The sequence below is a fragment of the Hyla sarda genome, chromosome 7, assembly GCF_029499605.1.
Source record: "Hyla sarda isolate aHylSar1 chromosome 7, aHylSar1.hap1, whole genome shotgun sequence".
NCBI lineage: Eukaryota > Metazoa > Chordata > Amphibia > Anura > Hylidae > Hyla > Hyla sarda.
In genome coordinates this window covers 156,293,783-156,314,205 of record NC_079195.1, presented here as the reverse complement: position 1 = coordinate 156,314,205, position 20,423 = coordinate 156,293,783, and the positions used below count along the sequence as shown (strand labels likewise).

The following is a 20,423-nucleotide window of genomic DNA, read 5'->3' as shown; positions in this document are numbered from 1 at the left end:
GTCACGATTAACTTTGATTGATTGGACATCACCCTGATTTGTCATGTCCAGCGTTAGCCAGTATGAAGCGAGCTCAGCTCTTGAGCTTGCTTGATAGTCCCGCTGCATTGTATGCATACACCTACCAGTCGTGGATGGGTTAAGTCACCTCCTCCCAGCACCAGGCACTGCTTGGAGGAAAGACAGTGGGTTGCACATTGGAGGGGTTAGACCGCACCACACGAAAACAGAACCTACAGCCGCTGCCAGAACCAGGCTCTGCTCCCATGTTTCACCTACTTGTCTGCTTCCTTGCTATGTGGTCTGTTCCCTCCGGCGTGCAGCCCACTGTTTCTCCTCCCAGTTAGATAAAATCGCTTAATCACAATCTGCAATTATTGCGATTCAATTGCAATATTCCCATGCAACCCTAGTGTATATAATCATGTAACGTGAAATGCTCCCATGCCATGACTTGGTTCGGCTTCACACGCTGTTAAGCCTCGGTGTACAGTCACTTCCCCTGTAGTGTCTAGTTTTAGTCAATGCTTAGTTTTTCTGTATTCTAGTAAGAAAAAAATATTTGTAATAGCTTTTTGCACTGCAGCCATACATTTGCATATACTTTGTACTACTAGCCACAGTATAAGCACTATATGGTACAGGATCCCTTTAAATCTACTTCTCATAAAACATACCTCATATCTGCAGACTGTATTACACATGAAACTATCTCAGCTTGATCTATGTTTGTAAGGCTATGTTTGCATCACGATTTCTCCATCCGACTTGAGTAAACTATTTTATAACTTAAAATCGTATATAAAGTAGTTTCCAATTTTTGTTCAGACCCGAACAAAAATCGTGTGAAATCTGATGCAGATCAAATCGGATGTGTGTAATGGGTCCAATTTTTATTTTTTTTAAATTTTTTTTAAATTTTTTTTTACCTCTTGGGGATGCAGGGCGTATGCATACGCCCTGCATCCCCGATCCTTAAGGACTCATGGCGTACCTGTACACCCTGAACGTTTCCGGTCCCTGCCGTTCACCATGCCACCCCCCCAGTACAGATGTGATTGAGTGCTCCAATCACAGTGTATGAGAGGGGGGAGGAGAGCGGAGCACGATGCTCCGCTCTGATCAGCACTATTTTTCATCTGGTGCTGATCAGAGCGGAGCTCTGTCCAGTGTGTGTCCCCTCAGAGAAAAAAAGTGCCCCCTGGCATTGTTCTGTGCCCCCTGTTACGCCGAGCGCTCCGGGTCCCCGCTCCTCCCCGGAGCGCTCGCTACACTCTCGTTTCTGCAGCGCCCCGGTCAGATCCACTGACCGGGTGCGCTGCGATATCGCCTCCAGCCGGGATGCGATTCGCGATACGGGTGGCGCCCGCTCGCGATGCGCACCCCGGCTCCCGTACCTGACTCGCTCTCCGTCTGTCCTGTCCCGGCGCGCGCGGCCCCGCTCCCTAGGGCGCGCGCGCGCCGGGTCTCTGCGATTTAAAGGGCCACTGCGCCGCTGATTGGCGCAGTGGTTCCAATTAGTGTGTTCACCTGTGCACTCCCTATTTATACCTCACTTCCCCTTCACTCCCTCGCCGGATCTTGTTGCCATTGTGCCAGTGAAAGCGTTTCCTTGTGTGTTCCTAGCCTGTGTTCCAGACCTCCTGCCGTTGCCCCTGACTACGATCCTTGCTGCCTGCCCCGACCTTCTGCTACGTCCGACCTTGCTTCTGTCTACTCCCTTGTACCGCGCCTATCTTCAGCAGCCAGAGAGGTTGAGCCGTTGCTAGTGGATACGACCTGGTCACTACCGCCGCAGCAAGACCATCCCGCTTTGCGGCGGGCTCTGGTGAAAACCAGTAGTGACTTAGAACCGGTCCACTAGCACGGTCCACGCCAATCCCTCTCTGGCACAGAGGATCCACCTCCTGCCAGCCGGCATCGTGACACCCCCCTGGCACAGCAGCATTAGGGAAAGCTTTAGATTAGGCAGGGAAAGAAGTTAGGAGTAAAAAAAAAGATAATTTTTTATATATTTTTTTCAGTGCACATACTGTAGGTGTCCCAGGGTCTGCAGCACCTTTAGCTGTGTGATCCGGGCCCTACAAGGGTCACTGCGGTCTGCGCCACCGTTGGCTTAAGCCCACCCACTGCTGATCAGTCCTGTAGTACTGATCAGCTTTATTTTTATTTATTTTTTTATTAATTATTTTTTATTTTTTTGTGGTCCAGGCGTTTTTTCGGGTTATTAGCGTCTTTTTATTTATTTATTTATTTATTATTTTTTTTGCACCAATAAGCGGTCCGTGCTACCAGTAGCAGGCCTGTGCTGTGTGGATGGACCGTACCTCTGTGTGCAGCCTGCCTCACAGCTGTCAGTGACTTATCACTAATCACCGTTTTTTTGGGGGTTCAGGCGGGTGCATTTATTCGGGGTTAAGCGTTTTTTTTTCGGGTATTTTGAGTGGGGGTCTGTACGTGCCACCAGCCACTGTTCTGAGCTGAGTGGCCGAAACCCCCACTGACTTCTGCGCTCCCTGCCGCCACTAAGCGCTAATCAGTGCGCACACCACTGATTAGGCAAACGCTTTTTTGGCACAGGGCTTTTTTTGCGCTAGAAGTTTTTTTCTTATTTTATTTTTAAAGTTTTTTTTTTCCCTTTTATTTTATTTTATTTTTTTTTTTAGTTTATATTTTTTTCTGTTAGGGTTTTTTTCTGCTACTTTTTGCCCTAACCTAACTAAAGCTATCGCACCACACGCAGCACACACCAATAAAGTTTTTCCCCCCACACATTTATACACTTCTCCCCCCATTAGAGTAGGGAAATGGCCCGCAGGGCATTTTCAGCAGAGGAGGCATATGCCATACTTGCCTCCGACACTGAAAGCGCCTCAGAGGATCAGGAAGACCCCACCTTCCTTATTTCCTCCGCCTCATGATCTAGTTCTGAGGATGAGCCACCAAGGCGGCGGAGACGGCGCCAAGTGGATCTGCAAACCTCCTCTGCTCTTGACCCTTTGCCTCATGCTGGTATGAGTCCCCCTGGCACTCATACTAGTCAATCCCCCCCCAGCCAAGTTCACTGGTGTCCCATACCGTCGAACTTGTCTGGACTCAGCCAGCGGACCACGAGCCCGTGATTCCTGAGTTTGTTGGCGACTCAGGAATCAAGATTGACATCGTCGGGTTCACTGAAATGGACTATTTCAGTTTCAGACTTTGTCAATCTGATGGTTGAGCAGACAAATCTGTACGCCCAACAGTTCGTCGCTGCAAACCCGGGCTTCTTTTTAGCTAGGCTCAATGGCTGGTTCCCAGTCGATGCAGCCGAAATGAGGACCTTTTGGGGCCTCGTGCTGCATATGGGCCTAGTTAAAAAGCCAAAGGTCAGGCAATACTGGAGCGGGGACGTCCTCTACCAGACCCCGCTCTACAGTATGGCCTTGACCCGTCCCCGGTTCGAGGCCATTCGGAAATGTTTGCATTATGCTGATAATGCGGCATGTCCCCCCCGAACTGATCCCGCGTATGACCGCCTGTATAAAATCAGGCCGGTCATCAATCACTTCGGGGCCAGATTTTGGGAGGCCTATGTCCCTGGAAGGGAGGTCACTATTGATGAGTCTCTCATCAGCTTTAAGGGGAGACTCAGCTTACGGCAATACATCCCTACCAAGCGGGCGCGGTATGGTGTGAAGATGTATAAACTTTGTGAGAGTACCTCAGGGTACACTTGCAAGTTTATGGTGTATGAGGGACGAGATTACCGCATTGAACCCCCAGATTGTCCCCCCCCTTTTGCACCCATTGCTAGATAAAGGTTACCACCTTTTACGTGGATAACTTTTATACTAGTATCCCTCTCTTCACATCCCTCGCCGCCAGATCCACGGTCGCTTGTGGGACAGTCCGGAAGAATCAAAGAGACCTTACTTCCTATCCCCTGCAGACTTCTGTCCCCCAGGGCGAGTCCCGTGCCTTTTCCCATGAAAACCTGTTGCTGGTCAGAGGGATGTCCTTATGCTCACCACTATTCATGGGAACGACAGCACCCCTGTCTCTGTGCGAGGTACCGTGGGACCGTTCCTCAAGCCCGATTGTATCCTGGACTACATGGGGGAGTTGATCTTTCTGATCAAGTTCTCAAACCATATAATACCATGCGGAAAACACGGGCATACGGGCATGGTACAAAAAAGCTGCGGTCTACATGTTACAGGTTGCCATGTACAATGCTTTTGTACTGTCCCAGTACGCTGGCAACACAGACATTTCTGGAATTCCAAGAGATAGTTCTAAAGACCCTCATCTTTGGTGACCGCCGAGGAGCAGGTCAGAGCACCTCTGGAACTTCAGTTCCCCGGATCGTCCCCGGCGAACACTTTCCAGGTGAGGTCCCCTACACTGGAAAGAAGAGACGATCCCAGAAAAAATGCAGTGTGTGTCACGAGGGGGATTCGTAAGGACACCACCACTCAGTGCGACACTTGCCCCGATCATCCGGGCCTCTGCATTAAGGATTGCTTCAGGGAGTATCACACTTCCATGGAGCACTAAATTTTAATCCTTTTCCCTGATTTTAACTCCCCAGAATTCAACTCCAATGTACCAGTCCAGAGTACATGGTCTTCAAAAATTTCAAGCCAAACAACCCCCCCCCCCCCAAAAAAAAAAAAAATAAATTTTCAATACCCCTGAATGTTTTTTTTTTTTTTTATTTTTCCTCACCCCCCCAAAAAAAAATGGGTCATGGGACACAAAGTCAACAGCATTGGGGGTTTGCAGTTGCCTCAAATGTGCCCCACCTGAGCGGGGTGCGCATTTGAGGTAACAGAATAGGGACGGCCATTCCCAGAATGAGGATTCAGAGCATAGGGTTTGGGGCGGGCATAGTTCTTACTTAAAAATAAATTTAGGGAACACCTGTCTGTTCCAAATCTCCACTTCACCCCTATACACCTTCCCTAGGGGGTGTACTGTTTGTAATATTCTCACATGTGGGTGTTCCTTTCTTTTATTTTCCTCTGAATGTATGTAACTGTTCATAACAAACATCGGTCTCAAATGCGAAGAGTTCTCGCTCATGAGCTCTGTCGTATTTCCAGGCGACAAGTCTGAGTCACATGTTAGTTGTTCCCAGAAAGATGAAGCAGAGTATAGGATGAAAATTGCAATTTTCAAAAGCTACCCTTCATCCATTCCTGGAAAATAAATTTAGGAAACACCTGTGCGTTCAAAATGTCCTCTTTAGCCCTATACCTATTCCTCAGGGTGGGTACTTTCTGTAATGGTGTCACATGTGGGTGTTTCATTTTTGTATTTCCTTCTGAATGTATGTAACCGTCTGCATTTGAGGCCTATGGCATATCGGTAGCTAACAGACCTCTATGACTTCTGAGCCTTGTTGCGCCCGTCCAGAAGGTTACCCCATATGTGGATGTATTTCCATAGTCAGGAGAAAAAGCCCTCCAAAATTTGTAACCCAATTTCTCCCATTAACCCTTGTGAAAATGTAAAAAATTGGGTAACCCCAGCATTTTAGCGTAAAAAATATATAATTTTTCAATTTACGGCCCACTGTTCAAAAAAACCTGTGAGGTGTAAGTACTCATTGTAACCCTTGTAATGTTCCTGGAGGGGTCTAGTTTCCAAAATGGTGTCAGCTGTTCTGGCACCATGGGAGGTTTGTAAATGCACATAGCCCCCGACTTCAATTTCTGCAAAATTCTCTTTCCAAAAATCCAATGGCGCTCCTTCTTGTTCTGAGACCTGTAGTGCGCCAGCAGAGCACTTAACGTCCACATATGGGGCATTTTCTTAATTGGGAGAAATTGGGCTTCAAATTCTGGGGTCCATTTTCTACTATTACACCATGTGAAAATGAAAAATTTTAAAAATCACATTTTGAATTTCACATCCAACTTCAACGTAAAGTTGTCAAATACCTGTGAGGTGTTATGGCTCACTATACCCCTTATGTTCCTTGAGGGGTGTAGTTTCCAAAATAGTATGCCATGTGTTATTTTTTTATTTTTTTTTGCTGTTCTGGCACCATGGGGGCTTCCTAAATGCAACATGGCCCCCAAAAACCATGACAGCAAAATTTGCTTTAAAAAATCCCACAGTTGCTCTTTCCCTCTTGAGCCATGTTGTGAGCCCGCAGAGCACTTTATGTCAACATATGAGGTATTTCCATACTCGAGAGAAATTGGGCTACAAATTTTGTGGGGCTTTTTCTCCTAATACCACTTTTAAAAATGAAAAAAATGGGGTTACAAGAACATGTTAGTGTAAAAAATGCAGATTTTGATTTTTCTCCTCCACATTGCTGCTATTCTTGTGAAACACCTAAAGGGTTAACAAACTTTCTGAATGTCCTTTTGAATACTTTGAGGGGTTTAGTTTCTATAATGGGGTCATTTATGGGGTATTTCTCACAGAAACACTCCTCAAATCCACTTCAAACTTAACTGGTCCCTGAAAAATTCAGATTTTGAAATTTTCGTGAAAATTTAGAAAATTGCTGCTATACTTTGAAGCCCTGAAATTTTTTCAAAAAGTAAAAATATGTCTATTTTATGATGCCAACATATAGTAGACGTATTGTATTTGTGAATCAATATAAAATGTATTTGGAATATCAATTTTCCTTTCAAACAGAGAGTTTCAAAGTTAGAAAAATGCAAAATTACAGACGAAAATTTACCACTATGTTAAAGTAGAATATGTCACGAAAAAACAATCTTGGAATCAGAATAATCGGTAAAAGCATCCCAGACTTATTAATGCATAAAGTGACACTGGTCAGAATTGCAAAAAAGGGCTGAGTCCTTAAGGTGAAAATAGGCTGAGTCCCTAAGGGGTTAATGGAGGTCAGACTTTATATCCGATTTCATACGATTTAAAGTTATAAAATCGTTTACTCAAGTCGGATGGAGATATTGTGATGTGAACGCAGCCTTAGAGAAGCCCAAGGTCTTCAAATTATGTTGCTGAGGTTCTAATTAGGAGATGCTTGGGCGTGAAGTCAATTACAGAGACAAATGCTGTATGTAAAGTTCTGCCTTTTCTACAAAAAGGTGTGGTTTTTATTTATTTACATACAAACGAAGATGATATGTTTCCAGATTGCACATATTAAAGAGATGTCTTTGGGAAACTTAACAATATCAGCAAGTTTTCAACAAAACTAGGAACTTAACAGGATGTATATCCTAGAAATCTTGCAGGTGCAGACGTATATACTTGAAACCTTGCAGACTCAGCAGCTTGTGACCATGAATCTGGAACTTCCTATCTCTATTTGCTAGCAAAGTTCACATTTATTTCATAATGGAGTAATATATAGACAAAATGGTGTATAAAATACAAAATGGAGTAATTAAGACATATAACAAGCTGACTTTTTCCTCACAATATTACTTATTGCTGAGCTGCTGTATCTCAGCCCAATGTGCAATACTGTCTGCAGATCAGATGTTTCTCAGCCTCATATGTATTACTGGCTGGTGAGCTGGTGTACCTTAGTCTATGTGATACTGTCTGCAGATCTGGGGTATCTCATCCTGATGTGTGATACCTTCTGTTGTTACATTCATCACTCATCTATAGTTAGGCCCCTTTCACCCTGCCACTGCTCCCCTTTTATAGCCTCATATCTCCATCGAGTTTAACCAAGGAATTGAAGGGAAGGGGTATGGTTGAATGAAGGGGAAGGGAATGGAGTCTATATTTCTCCATAAGCATTAATGTTGTTTTGCCCAGGAATGTATCTAACCCTGTTTTTGAAGTTCACTACTGTTCCTGCTGCGACCAGTTCCTAAGGTATCCAGTTCATTAATTTCACAGTTCTTATGCTAAAAAAGGCTTGTCGTCCCTGGAGATTAACCCCTTAAGGATCAAGGACGTTCCAGAACGTCCTGGTGTTTCTCCGGTCTCTGCCGCGCGTCGGGCAGAGATCGGAACGGCATGTCTGCTGTAATCGTTCAGCAGGCATGCCGTGCAAATGCCTAGGGGGGTCCCGGGACCCCCGCATGTCGGGGATTGCTGGAGATCGCTTGCAAAATCACGCAAGCGATCTTCGGCGATTCGGGTCACTTGTGACCCGATGACCCGGTAATAAATGGTGATCGGCGGTGTACAATTCACCGCCAATCACCTGCCGTTGCTGGGGAGCGGTGACAATACTGTCACCGCCCCAGCAACGCTTCTATTGGCCGGTGATCGTCCAGCCAATAGCAGTGCAGCAGAGGAGGGGTTAACGGTCCCTTCCCGCTGCTGCACCCGCTCTCTGTGTTCAGTCAGCGGGTGCAGCAGTGAGGATAAGACCGTGGATCCCCCCTCAGAGCTCCGGAGCCCCCTCAGGAGCCTTAGAATAGGGACAGGAAGGATTTAATAAAGTTAAAAAAAATTTAAAAAAATAAAGTCTATGACCCCCTAATAGGTCCCCAAGGGTCCTATTGGGGTCTGATCCCTGACCCCGGGTCCTATTAAGGGTTCAGGGAGCTGCGTGCTCCATCCATTTTTTTTTTTTTTTTTTTTTTGGGGGGGCCGCAGCTTTTTTTTTTCTTTTAATAAGGAAGGGGAGACTTAGGGACACCACCATTCAGTGTGACACTTGCCCAGATAATCCGGCCCTCTGCATAGGCTGCTTTAGGGAGTATCACACTTCCATGGAGCCCTAAATTTTCCCTTTTTATTCGAATTTTCCATAATTTGACCAATGTACCAAGTCCAGAGTACATTCCAAAATATAACCCCCATAAATCACTAAATTGCCCAAAAAACAAACAAACAAAAAAAACCTGATAAGACCTCTGGGGGTGTTTTGTCAAAAATGGGTCATGGGTCACGGAGTCACTATCATCGGGGACTTTTTTATGTTGCCTGAAATGTGCAGCGCTCTCTCTCCACCTGAGCGGGTGTGCATTTAAGGCAACATGTTAGGGACGGCCACACACCTCACATTCCCAGAATGATGATTCAGAGCATAGGGTTTGGGGCTGGCATATTTTTTTAGTTTTGGCTATGCTCTGGGTCATCATTCTGAGAACATATCCTGTTTTATGTTTTATAATTTTCTGGCCCACTGTACCCCACCTGTCTACCCCAGTTACGGCCCGTTGTCCCGCATAGTGTTCCCCTATTTTAGGGCTCAGTGCTCCCCCCCCATTAACGCTCCTTGAGCCACATCCTGGCTCCATATCAAGCTCAAGGTCCCTGACTGCGCTCCCACTCAAGCAAGACCTGCTGTGCACCCGCCAAGCCTAAATCATCAAAAAATAAGGTATGTCCTTACTCCAAAGAAATGTATTTACAAATTGTGGGGTATCTTTTCTGCTATTAACCCTTGTAAAAATGTCAAATTTGAGGGGAAACACACATTTTAGTGAATATATATATATATATATATATGTGTGTTGTGAAACCCCTGTGGGGTATTAAGGCTTACTTTACCCCTTGTTACATTCCTCAAGGGGTCTAGTTTCCAAAATGGTATGCCATGTGGGGGGGGGGGGGGGGTGGTATTTTGCTGTCCTGGCACCATAAGGGCTTCCTAAATGCGACATGTGCCGCTCCTGCAGTGCACTTGACATCCACTTATGGGGTACCTCCATACTCAGAAGAGATGGGGTTACACATTTTGGGGGGTCTTTTCTACTATTAACCCTTGCAAAAATGTGAAATTCGTGGGGAAACCCACATTTTAGTTAAAAAAATATATTTTTACATTTGCAAAAGTCGTGAAAACCCTGTGGGGTATTAAGGTTCACTTTACCCCTTGTTACGTTCCCCAAGGGGTCTAGTTTATAAAATACAATGCCATGTGGATTATTTTTTTTTTTTGCTGTCCTGGCACCATAGGGGCTTCCTAAATGCGGCATGCCCCCAGAGCAAAATTGGCTTCCAAAAAGCCAAATGTGACTACTCCTCTTCTGAGACCTGTAGTGTGCCAGTAGAGCACTTTTCACCATCATATGGGGTGTTTTCTGAATCGGGAGAAATTGGGATTCAAATTTTGGGGGGTATTTTCTTTTAAAAATGTTAAAAAAAAATGTTTAACATTTGCAAGTCATGAAACACCTGTGGGGTATTAAGGCTCACTTAATTCCTTGTTACGTTCCCCGAGGGGTCTAGTTTCCAAAATGGTATGCCGTGTTTTTATTTTTTTTTTTATTTTATTTTTTTTTGTTTTGTGCTGTTTTGGCACCCTAGGGGCTTCCTAAAGGTGACAAGCCCCCCAAAACCATTTCAGAAAAATGTTCTCTCCAAAATTCCCTTGTCGCTCCTTCCCTTCTGAGCCCTCTACTGCACCCACCGAACAATTTACATAGACATATGAGGTATGTGCTTACTCGAGAGAAATTGGGCTACAAATACCAGTAAACATTTTCTCCTTTTACCCCTTGCAAAAAATAAAAAAATTGGGTCTACAAGAACATGCGAGTGTAAAAAATGAAGATTTTGAATTTTCTCCTTCACTTTGCTGCTATTCCTGTGAAACACCTAAAGGGTTAAAACTCTTACTGAATGTCATTTTGAATACTTTGGGGGTGTAGTTTTTATAATGGAGTCATTTATGGGGAATTTCTTATATGAAGACCCTTCAAATCCACTTCAAAACTGAACTGGTCACTGAAAAATAGTGAGTTTGAAAATTTTGTGAAAAATTTAAAAATTGCTGCTGAACTTTGAAGCTCTCTGTCTTCCAAAAGTAAAAACTCATCAATTTTATGATGCAAGCATAAAGTAGGCATATTGTATATGTGATCCAAAAAAAAAATTATTTTGAATATCCATTTTCCTTCCTTAGAGAGCTTCACAGTTTGAAAAATGCTAAATTTTCATATTTTTTCATCAAATTTTGGGATTTTTCACCATGAAAGGATGCAAGTTGCCACAAAATTTTACCACTATGTTAAAGTAGAATATGTCACTAAAAAAACAGTCTCTGAATCAGAATGATAACTAAAAGCATTCCAGAGTTGTTATTTAAAGTGACAGTGGTCAGATGTTCATAAAACGCTCTGGTCCTAAGGTGTAAAATGGCCTGGTCCTTAAGGGGTTAAACCTTTTTTTTTCTTCCCCAGGAGGGAGTGCCCCCTTGTCCTTTTTGAGGGGGGTTTAACCTAGAACAGTTTTCCTCATATTTTTTGTAAGGGTCATTTTATATACACATGTTTATTTTTTTAGATGTTAAATACATTTATTCAATTTATTTTATTTTTTTTAATATTTTAGAGAATATTTTTTAAATTGTCACAAAATATGAAAAATTGAAAAATAATTTGTCATATTTCCCACTGCTGACCAGCAGAGGAAGCAAACATGAGGAATCTGGTGAAAGCAAGGAATGTGCTGCAAAAGGGGCCTTGCCTGTCTACACCTTCCTCTTGTGTCTGTATGGAAAAGAGGAGTGGGGAGGGGGGGGGGGTTGTAGTGTTAGTGTGTGTGTGTGTGTGTGTGTGTGTGTGTGTGTGTTTTTTTTTTTTTTTTTTTTTCCCACTAGGCACAGCCATTTTGTTGTTGATTGAAGAGTGGCAAAGTACAGGCTACCAAAAGTCTTTATATATAACCACAGAAAAAATTGCAGCACTACTACGCCATTCAATGAGGTCGGGTGCCAGCTCCAAACAACCTGATCAGGGTCCTCACAGCTATTCTCCACAAAAGGAATATATACACTGCTCAAAAAAAATAAAGGGAACACTTAAACAACACAATGTAACTCCACGTCAGTCACACTTCTGTGAAATCTCACTGTCCACTTAGGAAGCAGCAGTGATTGACAATCAATTTCACATGCTGTTGTGCAAATGGAACAGACAACAGGTGGAATATATAGGTAATTTGCAAGACAGCCCCGATAAAGGAGCGGTTCTGCAGGTTGCGACCACAAACCACTTCTCAGTTCGTCTTATTACTTCCGTCTGTGCGCCTTGATTCTGATTATCACATCCGGTTTGGCACAGACGGAGTGACCGCCCATTGTGAGTTGATTACCTTTTTGTCCGTTTTTTGTATAAATATGTTCCTTTGTTAACATTTGCTATGAACTTGAGAAAGACGCCCGTCCTGGCGTTGAAACGCGTTGTTCTGCAAATAAATGATATCGCTTATACATCTATAACTCCTCATCCTTTCCGCGCCTATTGAAGTCCCATGGGAGTATTTGGAGGTTGCTGTTACCATTACACCTTTGTGGTGGCGGGACTGGCTGCATTTTGTAAACTCTCAACAGTGTTGTGCCTGGTATACTAGCACAACCTACCGGGTAAGCGCTTCCAGTAAACTACTGTGAAATTCCACTTGCCCGGTTAATGCACTATGGAGCGCTTCTCTTTCTTTTGTATTAGCATAGTATCCATAGCATGGAGGCTCTACCAGCAGTCAGGTAACTACATCAGGAGATGTGGAGGAGGCCGTAGGAGGGCAACAACACAGCAGCAGTACCGCTACCTCTGCCTTTGTGCAAGGAGGAGCACTGCCAGAGCCCTGCAAAATAACCTCCAGCAGGCCAAAAATGTGCGTGTGTCCACTCAAACAGTCAGAAACAGACTCCATGGGGGTGGTATGAGGGCCCAACGTCCACAGGTGGGGGTTGTGCGTATAGCCCAACACCATGCAGGACTTTTGCCATTTGCCAGAGAACATCAAGATTGGCAAATTCACCACTGGTGCCCTGTGCTCTTCACAGCTGAAAGCAGGTTCACACTGAGCACATGTGAAAGTCTGGAGACGCTATGGAGAACGTTCTGCTGCCTGCAACATCCTCCAGCATGACCGGTTTGGCGGTGGGTCATTAATGGTGTGGGGTAGCATTTTTTTTTTTTGGGGGGGGGGGGTAGCTTGCCAGAGGTAGCCTGACTGCCATTAGGTACCGAGATGAGATCCTCAGACCCCTTGTGAGACCATATTCTGGTGCAGTTGGCCCTGGGTTCCTCCTAATGCAAGACAATGCTAGACCTCATGTGGCTGGAGTGTGTCAGCAGTTCCTGCAAGAGGAAGTCATTGATTCTATGGACTGCCTGCCGTTCCCCAGACCTGAATCCGATTGTGGATGTAGGGAGACATGATGTCCCAGATGTGCTCAAATGCCACGTTGCATCACAGACTGTCCAGGAGTTGGCGGATGCTTTAGCCCAGGTCTGGAAGAACATCCCTCAGGAGACCATGTTGTAGGGAGGTTATGCGGGCACGTGGAGGCCACACACACTACTTTTGACTTGTTTTAAGGACATCACATCAAAGTTGGATCAGCCTGTAGCCAATGCATAGCACTGATCTGTATCTGCAATCTAAAGAATGTCCCTGTGGGGACTATGAAAATGTTTAAAAAAAAAAAAAAAAGGGAAAAAAATAAAAGTGAAGAAGCCTGTCCCCAGTAAAACAAAAAAATCCCCTCTTTTCCTATTTAAAAAAAGTGTAAAAAATGTAAATAAAATGTTTGGTATCGCTTGATGCGTAAATGTCTGGTTCATAAAAACATTGTTAATGGTCCCGTACGGTGAATGGCGTGAACATAAAAAAAAGTCCAAAAATATGGATTTTTATCAGGGAAGAAAAAATTTATAAATAAATAAAATCAGAACTAGAATGGTACCAATAATAACTACAGATCACAGTGTAAAAAAAATAAGCCCTCATATATCCGCCATATACGGAAAAATAAAGTTAAAAACTCTTTAAAAAGTGGGCTTGGCAATGCATTTATGGTTTCGGTTTTCAGCCAAGCACAGCCTAAATTTTTGGTTTCGGCCCAAAATTTCCCTTTTCTGTGCATCCTTTATAAATACACATGCATACATATTTATGTACACACGCATACACACACACATATACATAATGTTGTGTGTATGTATATATATATATATGTATATATATATATATATATATATATATATATATATATATATAACACACGTTACATATTTTTTATACTTTTTTATCTTTTTATTTTTTATTTTTTGCCCCCTAAATGTATTAACACCTTAAGGACGCAGGACGTAAATGTACGTCATGGTGCGGTGGTACTTAACGCACCAGGACGTACATTTACGTCCTAAGCATAACCGCGGGCATCGGAGCGATGCCCGTGTCATGCGCGGCTGATCCCGGCTGCTGATCGCAGCCAGGGACCCGCCGGCAATGGCCGACGCCCGCGATCTCGCGGGCGTCCGCCATTAACCCCTCAGGTGCCGGGATCAATACAGATCCCGGCATCTGCGGCAGTGCGCGATTTGAATGAATGATCGGATCGCCCGCAGCGCTGCTGGGGGGATCCGATCATTCATAACGCCGCACGGAGGTCCCCTCTCCTTCCTCCGTGCGGCTCCCGGCGTCTCCTGCTCTGGTCTGTGATCGAGCAGACCAGAGCAGAAGATGACCGATAATACTGATCTGTTCTATGTCCTATACATAGAACAGAGCAGTATTAGCAATCATGGTATTGCTATGAATAGTCCCCTATGGGGACTATTCAAGTGTAAAAAAAAATGTAAAAAAATGTAAAAGTAAAAGTAAAAAAAAAAGTGAAAAATCCCCTCCCCCAATAAAAAGTAAAACGTCCGTTTTTTCCTATTTTACCCCCAAAAAGCGTAAAAATTTTTTTTTATAGACATATTTGGTATCGCCGCATGTGTAAATGTCCGAACTATTGAAATAAAATGTTAATGATCCCGTACGGTTAACGGCGTGAACGAAAAAAAAATAAAAAAAGGCCAAAATTCCTACTTTAATACATTTGATTAAAAAAAAATTATAAAAAATGTATTAAAAGTCTTTTATATGCAAATGTGGTATCAAAAAAAAGTACAGATCATGGCGCAAAAAATGAGCCCCCATACCGCCGCTTATACGGAAAAATAAAAAAGTTAGGGGTCATCAAAATAAAGGGATTATAAACGTACTAATTTGGTTAAAAAGTTTGTGATTTTTTTTAAGCGCAACAATAATATAAAAGTATGTAATAATGGGTATCATTTTAATCGTATTGACCCTCAGAATAAAGAACACACGTCATTTTTACCATAAATTGTACGGCGTGAAAACGAAACCTTCCAAAATTAGCAAAATTGCGTTTTTCGTTTTAATTTCCCCACAAAAAGTGTTTTTTGGTTGCGCCATACATTTTATGATATAATGAGTTATGTCATTACAAAGGACAACTGGTCGCGCAAAAAACAAGCCCTCATACTAGTCTGTGGATGAAAATATAAAAGAGTTATGATTTTTAGAAGGCGAGGAGGAAAAAATGAAAACGTAAAAATTTAATTGTCTGAGTCCTTAAGGCCAAAATGGGCTGAGTCCTTAAGGGGTTAAATAAAAAAAAATGCACACTAAAGTAGGCTTAGTAGTGGAGGCAGTCTTATAGAAGGAACCCATTACTAAGCCGAGGCTAGGCTTTGGTCCCAAAAACAGCTAGCGCTAATCCCCAAATTATTACCTTGGTACCCACCGCCACAGGGCTGCTGGGAAGTGCCCGTAGCAGCAGGCCTGAAGTGTCAAAAAATGGCGCACCTGGGCCTAGGCGGTAACCTGCTGGTGTTGTTTAGGTTGGGGAGGGCCAGTAACAATGGTCCTCATCCACCCAGCTGTTGCTGCTTGGTTTGTATCTGGCTGAGAATGAAAAATATGGGTAACCCTACACGATTTTTGCATGATAAATTATATAAAAAAACAAAAGAAAAAACTGTGTGGGGTTCCCCGTGTATTTGTTCTCAGCCATATACCAACCAAGCAGCAACAGTCTGATGTTACCAAGGTGGGCGAGGACCATTGTTACTGGCCCTCCACAGTCTAAATAATGTCAGGCTGTTACCGCCTAAGCCCAGGAGTGCCATTGTTTTTAAACTCCAAGCCTGCTGGTACCGGCTTTTCCCAGTACCCCTGTGGCGGTGGGTACCGGGGTATTAATTGGTGGTTAGCGTGGCTAACTCAAAGCCCTGGCCTAGTAATGGATTACGATTATAAGACTTCTTCCACTACTAAGCCTGTGAAGTAAATGAAAATAAAAACACAACACTTTTTTTAAAACTTTTGTTCCAATACAACAAGCCCTCGTTAACCATTTTATTAGTAAACAAAAAAATTTATAAATAAAAGCGGTCATTGTCATCCACTGAATATGAAGTAGTCCACAGGATACACAGATCTGAGATGAGAAGGGGGAGAGGGGAAATTGGTTAGTACATTTATCTCCCCTGGGGAGAGCGCCCATAAAGCAGGGTTTGCAAAAAGGGAGCCTCCAGCTGTTGCTCAACTACACCCCCCAGGAGTTGTAGTTTAGCAACAGCCTGAGGCATCCTGTACCTAATTTACAACTCCCGTGATAGAAGTTGTAGTTTAGCAACAGCTGGGGGCACCCTGTTTCTAAACTACGGCTCACAGACAGCTAAAAGCTGTCTGGGCATGCTGGGTGTTGTAGTTTTGAAACATCCTGGTTAGGAAACACTGCTTCAAAATGTGTGGTCCCTTCATACCAGGATGTTCCAAAATTACAACTCCCAGCATGCTCTGACAGCTATAGGCTGGGCATGCAGGGAGTTGTAGTTTTTCAACATCCTGTTTGGGAAACACTGGTATGGAGGGGGACACTGAAGCAGGGTTTCTCAACCAGGATATTGCAAAACTACAACTCGCAGCATGCCCAGACAACATTAAAGGAAAACTGTCAGATATTTTCTCCTGCACTATCCACAGTACTGGTGGATAGTGCGGGAGATGCTGATTAAAACGAGCCCTACCTTACCCGGATCCACCCGGCCGTTCGCCCGCAATTGTAGTTTTATTCTATGTGTATATCTTGCTGTAACTGGCACGGGCGAGGCTTCTGCACTGACGTCACCGCCGCTCATGAATATTCATCCCCCCCAGCTCTCCCTCTCTTCGCCGCTCCTAACTGGAGGGAGAGGGGATGAATATTCATAAGCGGCGCTGACATCAGTGCAGAAGCCCCGCCCGTGCCAGTTACTGCAAGATATACACATAGAATAAAACTACAATTGCGGGCGAACGGACGGGTGGATCCGGGTAAGGTATGGCTCGTTTTAATCAGCGTCTTCGCACTATCCACCAGTACTGTGGATAGTGCGGGAGAAAATATCTGATAGTTTTCCTTTTAAGCTTTCTGAGCAAGCTTTCAACATCCGGAAGCACCCTTGGCACTGTAAACAGTGTTTCCCAACCAGGATGTTGCAAAACTACAAGTCCCAGCATTCCCAGACAGCTAAAGGCTGGGAGTTGTAGTTTTGGAACATCCTGGTTGGGGAAAAACAACTTCACACAGTGTCACCCTTTCATACCAGTGTTTCCCAACCAGGGTTTTTCCAGATGATGCAAAACTACATCTTCCAGCATGCCTAGACAGCCTTTTGCTGTCTAGGCATGCTGAAAGTTGTGATTTTGCAGTTGGAAACACTGCAACCACAAACCCCCCTCCCTCCTCGTCCTCCTTCACACCTCTCCCGTCCTTCTCCCCTCCCAGAGCTTACTTTCTTTGTCCAGATGGAAGCTGCAGGAAGGTGACAGCCCGATGCAACCGAGGGAGAGTGCCAGGAGTTCCGGAAGCTGCTGTTTCCGGATTTTAATAACATGCTGCTGCTCCCTCTTGTTTCGGACACCTGCTGTCTTCTGCACTTGACAGACTTGGTTGAAAAATGCCTTACGGGCAGTATGTCCGAATGAGAAAAAATTGCACCAGTGATGCAGATTATAAAACGCAGTCTGCATTATTGCATAAGCGTTTTCGTGATAAGAAATACCTGAAAAAAATGTATGCACAAAAAAATCTGATTTTTTTTTTTTGTGACCAAAAATAAGAATAAAAATATAGGTGTAAGTGATGAAAATTTAGATTTAATTTCCTCACCAATTTGAATAGTAGTGCAACTGAAATTAAAAAGAAAATCCTCAGAGAAAACTGGTTTATTATCCTTGCTGATCCTGTATTGAAACAGCTTGTTCCTAGATCCCCTAATGTCACATTTAGGCGTGCAAAGAATCTGAAAAACAGTTTAAAAATATTCTCTTGAAAATAATGGTGAGGTAGTAGAGAGGGGATGTATTCCGTGCAAAAAAAGTTGTCTTTTGTTGCGACATGATTCAGAGCTTCATGTCTTTTCAAACCAGAAAGAAGTTTTTGATAAGAGATCAAGTAGATTGTGGCACAAAATTTGCAACTACCTAATAGCATGTAGTTGCAATTTGCAATACGTGGGTTGCACCGTACAGATGGTGCGATCCTGTATGTGTAAACAAACATAGATTGAACATTAAAAATGAATTTTTATTGCATAGTGTTCCACGTCACTTCTTCTATTGTTCATAAAGGTGATATAAGCTCTCTACATTTAACTATTAGAACAAGTTCCAGACGATTGCCCTAATCAAGTTCAACGTTTGATCAATAGGGAGTCCTTTTGGATCCATAAATTGGCCACGTTGATCCCTCAGGGATTAAATGAAATGATCGAAAATGTGCGTTAAAATACAATCCTGATGCTCTGTTCATATGAGCGGTTTCCCTGCATTTCCCGATATAGGTCCTATTTAGTGTGACAATTTTTTTATTTATTTTTTTATATATACTTTTTATATAGAATTGTTTTCTGTACTCTAATACTTCATAATTTTTATCTTCATTTTTATTTAGATTTTTTTTTATTCATCTTTTTTTCATTATAATTTTTTTTTATATATAGTTCATATTTTCCCTACTCCTGTTTCCAAAATAGCAGTCACTAATAGTACCATTTAATGATTCATTGTTTTGTATATGTATATCAAATCTAGAAATGCTGTTCACATTTAGCGTTATGTTGCTTCAAATGTCTATGAATAGTTGGTGTGCATGTCGGCACATCTATATGCATACATTCAGAGTGCACATCTACATTTGTATTGAAATTCATAGTGTATATATAAATAATTATTAAAAACAAATAACATCGAATAAAATAGAAATAATATGAATGAAAATATAAATGTGGATGGAAATTGAATAGGAGTGGTTGTTTTTATTATTTATTATTTTTGGTTGTGCAGATTTATGTATAACTTAGGCTAGGTTTCCACTTGTTTTTTTTTCTGGCAGTTTTTGGAAAACTGCCACTGCAGTTTTTGAGCCAAAGTCAGAAGTGGATCCATAAGGGAGGAGAAGTGTAAGTCCTTCCTTTATATGTTCTATTCCTTTTGAATACATTTCTGGCTGTGGCTCAAAAACTGCAGTGGCAGTTTTCCAAAAACTGCCAGAAAAAAACCAAGTGGAAACCTAGCCTAACACACATTTCACCTGGCATTCTGTTGGTTTTACATTCCTTTTTTGTTTATCTTTTTTGTCGGCGAGATATATCAATATATATGTTTTTATTATCAGTAGGAATTTTGTTGTTCTATGTACACATGTCCCTCTGTTAATATAGTTGTTTTTTTATGTATATTTTGTTTTTAAATTTCAAGTTATGAAAGAGTTAATATTACTCTGTATACAAGATCCTTTCCCACCATGATTGTCATGCCTGATGAAAGCCGTGCAAGTGCAGTGAAACGCATTTCATTGTTCCAATAAAACTTCTCTTTACTCACCCGATGTGTCCACTCCTGGTCAGCGCTGTTGAAACTTAGTCTTCACTTTGCATTGATCGTACGATTGGGGAGGCTGCAGACCGGACTTTACTTGTTGAGGACGCAGGGCGTATTCATATGCCCTGCATTCCAAGTCCTTAACCTGTTGGGGACGAAGGGCGTATGCATATGCCCTTGCGTCCTGGTACTTAAGGACGAAGGGCGTATCCATACGCCCGTGGGAATTTCGGTCCCGGACTGGGCCGGGGTGACTGCTGATATCTATCAGCAGGCACCCCGTGCAAATGCCCAGGGGGGTCATTAGACCCCCCCATGTCGGCGATCGGCGCAAATCGCAAGTGAATTCACACTTGCGATTTGCACCGATTACGGGTCTATGGTGACCCGGAATAGAAGGGGGATCGCGGGTGTCTAAGACACCCACGATCCCCCTAAAGCGATAGGAGTGAGGTGGCAGAGTTGCCACCCCTCCTATCCCTGCTATTGGTGGTCTAGACGCGACCACCAATAGCAGATCTGGGGCGGAGGGGTTTACTTTCGTTTTCCCCGTCCTGCCCTCCCACAATAGGCGGGGCAGAACGGGGAAAACGAAGAGGAGCGGCGCTGGAGTCCACTTACCCCTCCGGAGGCAGCGGAGCGACGGGGATCGGCGGGCGGCGACGGAGATCTGCGGCGGCGTGCGGCAGAAGAGGATGGCTCCCGGATGCGACGGAAGCCGGTGAGTAGTTGCCTAGCAACATCTAGAGGGCTACAGTCTGAGACCACTATAGTGTTCTCTAGACTGTAGCCCTCCAGATGTTGCAAAACTACAACTCCCAGCATGCCCAGACAGCTGTTTGCTGTGTGGGCATGCTGGA

The 20,423-nt window shown here is 43.5% G+C and overlaps 1 protein-coding gene across 2 annotated transcripts in view; it reads left to right on the top strand.

The window, feature by feature from the left end:
• The window catches only part of LOC130282601 (oocyte zinc finger protein XlCOF6.1-like), a 253,071-nt gene that overhangs the window by 51,243 nt on the left and 181,405 nt on the right, over nucleotides 1-20,423 (top strand). The gene's annotated exons all lie outside the window — the stretch shown is intronic.